General features: G+C 53.0%; 1 pseudogene; it reads right to left on the reverse strand.

Moving 5' to 3' along the window:
* Positions 1-250: 250 nt before the first annotated feature.
* On the reverse strand, positions 251-8,415 carry LOC128628425 (ubl carboxyl-terminal hydrolase 18-like; annotated as a pseudogene).
* Between the last annotated feature and the right edge of the window lie 1,593 nt (positions 8,416-10,008).

Consider the following 10,008-nt stretch of genomic DNA (forward strand, 5'->3'; position numbering starts at 1 on the left):
CTCCCTGGACCCTCTCTCACGACCCACACCCACTCTTCCTCCCACATGGCTCCAGTGGCCGTGACCGCCTCTCCATCCTCCCTGCCACCCCATCTCTAGTCCACGTCTCCAGCCCCCAGCAGATCCATTTCACCGAAATACCACCACACGTTCCTTTTCTTTTTGTAACCCCTCAACAGTCTCTGATTACCTATTACATTAAGACCAAACTTCTTTAATTAAAGACCCTCTACATCTGGAGCCCCACTTGCTTGCCACCTTTATCACTCACTCCTTGCTTCCCTGGTTCTAAAACAGGGTCAGAGGCGACCTTTGAACCTGGAGCCTTGCCCTCCGTGGCTCCTCCTCCACCTGAGCCGTTTCCAGCCCGAGGTCGTCTCCTGCTGCCCCACGATGGAGGGGGCTTCCCTTTCCTCTGAATTCCTAAAGCTCACACCCTCAGCATCTTACGTATTTTGATTACCACCCATTAAAATGCAAACAATTTTTGAGAAATAAAACTTTATTCACTATTGTGCCTAGCATGCAATCTCCTGGAGAGTGGGTGCTCAGTACATACCATCACATAAATGAATAACAATTATAAAGCACTTCAGTTTTAGGGCATTAACATAGGTTTCAAAAATTAAAACAATATTTAGATAACGATATTCAGCCAGTACCACCGCACTAGTTATAAAACACTGAAACGCTTCCCTGCCGCCCCTGCGCCCTGGATGCTGCAGGCAGCTCTCGGCCCCTGGAAGCATCTGCACTCCCGCAGCCTCACGACCAGAAGGGCCAGTGTCCTGCTCCGCCCAGGCAGCCAGGGCCAGCTGGTGGGGCAGTGTCCCTTCTGACTGACCAACACCAACGAGGTGACAGTTCCATATTTTTATAATGACCGGATTATAAATAAAATTTAATTATACTATTTGGAAATGGTGCTTCTCCTCATTGCAACATCTCCCAAAAGAGCAGATTCATGAATAGAACAGGAAAATAATACTTTGTCAGCCTCTGTAGATTTAGGGCATATCCATTAAGACTCAGTCTTCACGTAAAGCAGAAGATAGGCAGTTTCCCTCCTATGGAGAAAAAAATGCAATATCATAGCAGAAATGAAACATTCACAGTGAACTGATACATTATTAATTCACAACAGCCTGAAGGACAGCCAACTTTCCAGGCTGCTGGATAAAGTGTTCATCTGTCCACCACCGCAGAGGAGACCACCACCACTGCAGTTACTCAACATCTGGATTGGGGCTGGCCAACCAGGAGCCCACGAGTCCGATAAACTCCACTGGCCACAGCCACGCTCTGTCGCCCACATGTGTCTGTGGCTGCTTTTGGCTACAAGGGCAGCGTTGAACAGCTGCAATAGAGACTGTGTGGCCCACAAAGCCTAAAATATTGATTCTCTGGCCCCTTTTCAGAGAGTTTGCCAAACTCTGTCCTAATTAATGGGGGAGGGAAGCTGCTGACAACCAGGAAGTGAGGAAGAGTGAACACCCAAGAGAGGTGCTTAGAAGAGAAGAGGGAGGTTGGAGGAGGATTTCAAACACAAGTTTCACCTAGTTCATTACTTTTCAAGTGATCTGCTCAACTTCTGCAGCTGAAACCCTCTCCAGTATCACCTCTGGTGCACGATGCCAGCCCTCACCCAGAAACTCAGAACACTTCCAAAGTCTCCACTTTGATTTCACCCAGCTTTTCTCTTTCCAGCTTCTCCTCTATAGTCATTGATTTTAAAAAATACAGGTACTGACATTTACTAAATACAAGCTACTGAGCCAGAGGGAGGAAGAGGAAAAGCGTGATCCTTGCCCCAACGAGTACACGGGCTACAGTGACAGTTATGTCAGCAAATGGGCACAGAACCGTGGGACCCTTTCCACGAAGGAGGTACATTCAGAACGCAGTGGGGGCTCCTGAGGAGCCCCTGCAGATCGGCCAGGGCGGAGCAGGGGAAGGCCACACACAGGGGTGTGCAGGCAGGGTTGGGCCTCCGCCTTGGTGATGAGCTCACAGAGGGGACACTGGCCAGACCCTGTGGGTGCAAAGCCAGGGGAGGACACGGAGGGCATGGGAGCTACTTCCTCTCCAGTTGTCTTTGGTGGAGTGTAAACCGTGAGAAAACCATTCTGGCCGGGCGGCCCAGTTGGTTGGAGGGTTGTCCTGTACACCTAAGGGCTACAGGTTCAATTCTCAGTTAGGGTACATGCCGAGATTGTGGGTTTGGTCCTGAGTCAGGGCGCATATGGGAGGCAACCAATCAATGTTTATCTCTCAAATAAATTAAAAAACCATATCCTCGGGTGAGGATCAAAAAATAAATAGATAAAATAATGCAGGAACTGTTACAATAAAACTGAAGTGTTTGATTCTCCTTCCCCCTGCTTAAAACAATTGGTGCAGGGACTTCCGCCAAGATGGAGGTATAGGTGGATGTGCCGTGCCTTCTCACACAACCAAGTTTAGGGACAACTAAATATTAGCATCAGAAAACACAACCAGAACATGGAAAATTGAACTTTTCGGAAGTCCGGTAACAACAAATTCTTCAGCCCGACCGGTAAGGGGCGAAACTGGCGTCTCCTGAGGAGTTGCACAGGACTCCGGTTGGACGGACCCGGGCGTGGAATCCAGACGCTCGAATCCAGACGCACGGGTTCCAAACCCAGGATTGGACCTAGTGAGCGACCGAGCAACCCACCGGGTGAGCGACTGCTGAGGAGACAGTGGGGAGGCGGTGCTGCGTGTTGACTGCGGTTGCCTATCTGCGGGCGAGCGGACAGGCCAGGGAGTGGGCCCGGCGGTCCCCGTGGCTTGCGGCAGTAGAGGGTGCCGCCATTTCCCCGCTCTGGCCACGCCCCCACATACAGCGTCACAACCCAGCGACCTGGGAGTCCAAGGCGCCGTTTCTCACATTTAAAGGGCCAGAACAGACCAAAAATGTCGCAGGAAGACCTCAAAGCCCCAGAGATAAATCTAAGCGACGAAGAAATAGCAAAACTCTCAGACGCACAGTTTAAAACACTGGTCATCAGGTTGCTAACAGATCTGGTTGATTATAGCCACAAATTAGAGAAACATATGAAGGCTAAACTAAGGGAAATGAATGGAATTCCACAGAAAACCCATAGAGATGAAAAGGAAACTGGGACTCAAATCAATGGAGTGGCCCAGAAGAAAGCAAATAATGGCCAAACAGAAAAGAGTCAAGGAGCAAGAATTCAAAGAAATGAGGAGAGTCTTAGGAACCTCCAGGACATCTTTAAACGCTCCAATATCCGAATTATAGGGGTACCAGAAGGGGGAAAGACACAACCACCAGTGGAAAAATTATTTGAACAAATAATAAAAGAAAATTTCCCCAATCTGGCAAAGGAAATAGACTTCCAAGAAATCCAAGAAGCTCAGAGAGTACCAAAAAAGTTGGACTCAAGAAGAAACACACCAAGGCATATCATAATTACATTAGCCAAAATTAAAATGAAGGAGAGAATCCTAGAAGCAGCAAGAGCTAAGGGGACAGTCACCTACAAAGGAGTCCCCATCAGACTGTCAGCGGATTTCTCAAAAGAGACCTTACAGGCAAGAAGGGGCTGGAAAGAAATATTCCAAGTCATGAAATCTAAAGACCTACAACCAAGATTGCTCTATCCAGCAAAACTTTCATTTAGAATGGAAGGACACATAAGGTGCTTCTCAGATAACATCAAATTCAAGGAGTTCATCATCACCAAGCCCTTATTATATGAAATGTTAAAGGGACTTATCTAAGAAAAAGAAGTTAAAGAAACATGAACAGTGAAAGAACAACAAGCTCACAGTTATTAACAACCACACCTAAAACGAAAGCAAACTAAAAGAACAGCTAGATCAGGAGTGGAAACATAGAAATGAAGATCTCAAGGAGGGTTAGCAACAGGGGAGTGGGAGGAGGAGATAGGGGGGAGAAGGTACAGAAAATAAGTAGCATAGACAGTAGATAGAAAATAGATGGGGGGGGGGGGGCAAGAATAGCATGGGAAATATAGAACCTAAAGGACTTGAGACACATGGACATAAACTAAAGGGGGGTAATGGTGGGGATGGGGGAGCAGGGTGGAGGGGAATGAAGGGGGGAATAGAACAACTGTAACAGCATAATCAATTTAAAAAAATAAATTAAAAAAAAAGAAAAAAAAAACAATTGGTGCATAATTATCTTTGTCTAGCACAATTCCATAGCAAGCTAGAGATGCCTGGTCTCAAACATTTGGGAAAATAAATAGATAAAATAAACTGTGAGAAAATCATGGTGCAGTGGGGTGGGTATGAGAGATGAAGCAGACCAGAGCCCATGAGCGTTTCCACAGCAGTTGAGGGCCTGGTACAAGCTCATGGGGCTTCGCCCACTCAAACACGTCTCTTACCAGCAGTAGCTGCGGTTGCCGTAGGTACCCCGGATGTCTTCCCAGGACACCTGGGCGCACACAGACACAGAGTGAAGCACCCGGAGAGCACAGATGCTACCTTCCACCCTCCCTCACTCCTCCCAACAGACTTTCCCGGGGACTCTCGAGACCCACAGTGTCTGCTGATAAACCCCACAGAAGCCAAGTGTCTCTTCATGCCTTCTCCTCTCTGTTTAAACGTGGTTATGCTCGGCCTGGGGTTCTAACTTCACATTTCTACCTCTCCTTGCTCTCCTTAAGTTTCCTGCACAGCTTGGGGATGCAGGGCACTGCGTTTAGCACGCCGAAGCCCTGGACGTGGAGCCAAGTGGACTCTGGGACAGCGCTGAGCCAGATGGGGACCTCATGCAGAAAACAGCTGCCAGGCCCATACACCGCCCCACACAGAGGCCAGGGCCACACCTGGCCTCGGGTGACTTCGAAGACCCACCCAGCCCTGGGCTCAGAAGATGCTGGACAGCGCTAGCTGGGGGCCACGGCAGTTCTGGGCAGAGTCGCTCACCTCACACACACTGGAGTCATTGAAGCACAACCACCGTCCGTCCGCGGAGCTCCGGATGTAGGCGCAGTAATGGCCGAAGTTGGGCAGCCCCACGTGCGCGATCACGGCAAAGAGCTCATACTGTCCTCCGAGCTGGAAGGACCGCAGAACAGGCGGCTCACCCGTGGGCCTGCTTCCCAGCCCTGCCTTAGAATGAGGAGACGTTTCCCTGCACATTTGTCTGGGATCTACTCCACGCCGGCCTGGGGCCTCAAGGGGCCTCCAGAACAGTCCCTGACTTCAAGAATGTTGCTGCTAAATAAGCCAGAATCAGAATGCCGTGTTTTATACCAGGCGATATTACAGGCAAATTCAGGAAAAACCACTGCTGCCCAATAAAGGAAAAGGCACACCAGCTGCGGAAAGGCCGAGGAGCTGGGGAAGAGCCCCCCAGACGTGAGAGATGCTTGCAGGGACCTGCAGAACGAACAAGATCGGTGGACAAGCCCTGGGAAGGGGGCCACCTGAACATGCACCCAGAAGCCACAGAGGTTCCACACCACAGCACTGCAGCGCGTCCTGACGATGTGGACACGGGACGGGAGTGGGGAGTGCCTCACCTGGCCCTCGCCATCGCAGGGGGAAGCGTCCTCCGTCAGAAGGACCTGACCCAGGTCCAGTCTCTGGGGGAAATGCAGGGAACTGCAGAGTTTTTCTGTCCGTGAATTCCTGACGGAGAACCGCATGAGGTGGATTGTCAAGGTCTGGGGCAGACGTGTCAGCTTCAAGACCTACGGAAGCAAAACCACTGTGGAGATGAAGCCCTCGGGCACTGGAAACGGGGGGACAGCGCAGCTGACACGGGAGGAGGGACGCGGGAGAACACGATGCAGAGCGGGGCCCCAGCGGAGACCAAGGCCTGAGCTGCCCGAGTTCGGCTGGGCAGCTGCACAGAACCCAGGGCCACAGTGGAGTCGCTGGCAGAACTCCTCCAGCCTGGAGGGAAAATTCGTCCCCAGCTCTCAGGCCCACCCTTCTCCTTCAGAAGCGGTCTCTCCCCATGATGTCGGCGGAGGAGCCCCAGGACCCTGGGCTGCCAGGGGCTCTATGAAGGGTCTCTCAGGGGCAGCCCCTTCCGGGAGGTGCTAATCTCTGGAGGGAATACCTGTTGGCCGCTGGTCCTCCTCCCACAGTGCTTGCAGAAGCACCTGCTCTCTCTGGACAGCGGCCTGGGCTGGAAGAAGCAGTGAAGGGCCTCCTCCTGTCCACAGAACGAGAAAACAGGCAGGTCGGTGTTCCCCGTCCAGAGCACAGCCTGGCCCTGCAGCGGGAAGTCAGCTTCCCTTCTGGTGTCCCCACGCCCCCAAATGTCAGGTCCACACTGGGGTCCACGGTGGGATGCTTCTCCATGGTGCCTGCTGATCAGAGGGGAAAACAGGACAGGGCACCTGAAAGCATAAACAGAAGGGAAGAAATTTTTTTGCCAAATCAAAGGACAACTTAACCAGAGCCACACAAAGAAGACAGAAACGATTTTTAAATGCCAAGCGTGAACTGTAGAAGCCCGATTACTGAACTAAGGAAGCAAGAAGGTGAAGGGGTTCAACAAAAAGACATTTTATAACGAACAGACAGAGAAACAGCATAGAGACAGTCAGACAGAAAGGGGTGGGGGGCGAAGGGGGGGAAAGGGGGATAAATGAAACAGAAAGAGACTGCTGGGGTGGTGGGCACACGAAATGTGTGTGCAGACGTGTCACTGACTTGTGAAACCTGAGTGGTCTGGCGAACCAAAGTCCCCCTAGGGCCGTAATACACTTCCAGGGGGCTCTGGGCTGTGAGTGAACAGGAAACTCACCAGGAGAAAGCCCCTTACCAGTGTCCCCAGGAGGCGTGAGTCCGAGTCGAAGAGAGAGAGCGGAGGGTCAGCAGGCTGCTGTCCGTGCTGCTCTGCCCAGCACAGTCCAGGCACACGAAGGTCTCCCTCGTCTGGATCGTGTGCAGGGCCTGCAGCCGCTCAGCCTGCACGGGAGGAGGGGGGTGGGGGAGAAAGGGCTCACAGCCGTCAGCAGGCCAGGCCGGGACCATTGGCAGAGCTGGAGCCAGCCCACGAAGTGGCAGCTACTAGTGCTCCCTGCCCTCCTCAGAAAGGTGCAGACAGTGACATTGACAATCTCATGGAGCTGTGACCTGCATTTTACATGATTCTCTCTCCATCCTCTCTACACATCTCGTTGACCACTGCTGAGTGAGCTGAATGAGCGGCGTCTTAAACCTGTGCTCAACCCTAGAGTCTCACCAGGTGCACGTCCGTCATCTGGTCCTTAATGAGGTTCCACACTGTGAGACAGAGTTGAGCGGCATCATGCTGGACAGACACTGGCCAGAGAGAAAAGGCCCAGCCCGATTAGCAAGTCCCCGAGGACACCGCTCAGACCCTGGGGCCTGGATGCCGTGAGCACTCGCCACCCTGCGTCTTCCTGCCTTGGCCCTGTTTTCAGGCCCCGTCTCCACGGATGTCAGGTGCCACCAACGGAGAACGGGCTCGGTGCTGGTCGTTGAGAGCTCCTCTTAAAACTTAACATCCAAGTTTTCTACCTCTGGTTTGCCACTCACCCCCAGGGGCCTCCACTCAGGGACCCAACGAGACAGAACCAGCAGTCAGCGTGCATCCTGCCCTGTCCAGGCAGGGCCAACACTTGACTTGGATTCCTATGGCCACTCATGCTCTGCGCCTTTATGTATTTTCCTCATTCACTTCTCTAAAAATCGAGCTTTTCTCAATACTCGTATCTGAACCAGGTCCTCCCCAACAGTGTCCAGAAGAACAAGAATAGAAAGGACCACCGCAGAGGTAGGGGAGGCAAGGGAGAAGCGGTGAATTCCGCATGTGTGACGGAAGTGGATGTAACGCTCAAAGTGTAAGTGCAGAAGCCAAGGAGAGAGACCTAGGAGGACAGAGGAAATGGAAACATGCCGAGGGCTCTCTCACCAAAGGGCAAAACACAAAGACGCTGCAAGAAGGGTCACTGTTGTGAGTGTACCAAACAGTCACGTCTGCTGCCTCGGCCCCACTCTACTTCCTCTGTGACACTAAGCACAAAGGAAACGTTCTCAGGGTTTTGCTGCTGTGTGTCAATAACACCCATCCTGTGCCCGCAGAACTGTGGGCTCTTCAAAGCATTTTGGATCGACACGCATGCCTCCAACGCAAGGGGTCCGCCATCTGCCAAAGGTCACACTTAGTCCCTCTGCTCTCCTTCCTCTCCTTCCTCCCCCTCTCGGCCTCCCGCACCCGCCCACCAGAGCCCCGGGCCAGGAGCTGGCGCTGGGGCTGCCTCACCCGGCACGTTGTGCTTCTGCAGGCAGTGCACCAGCTCCAAGGGCCGCACGGCCTTCTGCCGGCCGTCCTGCATCTTCTCCAGCAGCAAGAGCAGCTGGAAGGGCACGTTCCTCCTCTGCTCCTCCACTCCCACTGGCACTTGTAACCTGCCAGGTAGCAACAGCCATGAGCCCCCCCATTCTCTGGGTCGGGGGCACACTGCGCACACTCGAGGGGGCTTACTCCCAAAAGTCTTCACGCCCAGGCCACTCTGTGAACTGACTGAATCAGAATTGCTGGGGGTGGAAGCCAGTTATCAGAATTTTTCAGTGTTCCAAATTATTTAAAATATTTTATTTATTGTTGTTTTAGAGAGGGGAGAAGGCAGGGAGAAAAAGAGGGAGAGGAACATTGATGAGCTAGAGAAACATCCATCGGTTGCCCCCTGCACGTCCCCCACAGGGGCCTGCCCTGCAACCCAGGTGTGTGCCCCAACAGGGACTCAAACCAGCAACATTCTGGTCTCCGGGACAATGCCCAAACCAATGAGCCACCCCAGTCAGGGTGGCATTTATATATATATTTTGAACCTATTAGGCGACTGTGTGGTCCAGAACGTGCAGATTAAGACTTTCCTCTGGTGACTTTTGAAAGAAAACTATAGTCGGAGTCGCTGTGGGCTTCTGGGCAAGAGGAAGAAGTAGGCAAAGGCTGCACTCGCCTCCTCCCACAGCCCCATCGACATTCTGTGCAGCTAAACGCCAGAGCAGCCGAGACCCAGCACCGCCTGAGATCCAGATGAACGGACGGCCGACAACTGGGGATGTGCAGATGCAGCCACGCGGGAGGGACAGACGGACAGAACGGGCTGGTCCCACAGCCACGTGCGGTGGTTAAAAATCAGGAGGGACATCTCGGCTGCACAGGTCCCCTGAGGAGTGAGGGATCCCAGCCTCACACTGGGCCCCACAACCAGCCCAGGGTTCCAGTGGCAAGAAGAGGAGTCCCCCTAACTTCTGGCTGTGAAATCCAGCGGGGACTGTGGCTGATGGAGACAGGGCTTCTGGAGTCCCAGGAGTTCACAAATTCACCCACTGACAGACTCCCTCTCTGCCCTCCAGCCATGAGGCAGCATCTCCCAAGGCACCAGGGAGACACACGGGGAGGAACTGAGGTGACTGGCTATGCGCTGAGGCTGGGGGACAGCTTTCCCCAGACACAGGTGCTGGCCGAGGCCACTGTTCCATTGATGATTCCCCCTTCCCAGCACAAAGCGGGCAGACAGGCCCCACATCTGAGTCACCATCGACCTGCTCACAGTTTGTCCTGCCCTGCTGATACCCTGAGACCTGCCCCAGTGAACCTGCAGAATCACCCAAGCTGTTTCTAGTGGCTTTTCCACATAAACAAACTGTCTTAGCTCATGCTGCAGACTTCCCTAAAGTCTCTCAAAGGTTCACAAACCCCAAACAAGCGGCATCTGGCCTCGGTGTGCTAAGCAGCCCCAGGCCCGACACTGACAACAACTGGCCTCTGTTCACAGCTCAGCGGCTCTCAGGCCCCTCCAAGCTGAGCACAAGGGGCAACCACCTGCAGATCACTTTGTACCTCATCCAGGGAGCCCCAGGCAGGCCAGAGGCAGCAGCTGACCTGGGCCTGCACCTCTAAAGAGGCCCCAGAACCAATACACTCGGTGGCCAGATTCGGACCACACCAGAGCACTGCCCAGCCACCCCCGAAATGTCACAACCAAAGGGCAG

Source organism: Artibeus jamaicensis, unplaced genomic scaffold, assembly GCF_021234435.1.
Source record: "Artibeus jamaicensis isolate MK-2021 breed Jamaican fruit bat unplaced genomic scaffold, CSHL_Jam_final contig_749, whole genome shotgun sequence".
NCBI classification, from domain to species: Eukaryota; Metazoa; Chordata; class Mammalia; order Chiroptera; family Phyllostomidae; genus Artibeus; species Artibeus jamaicensis.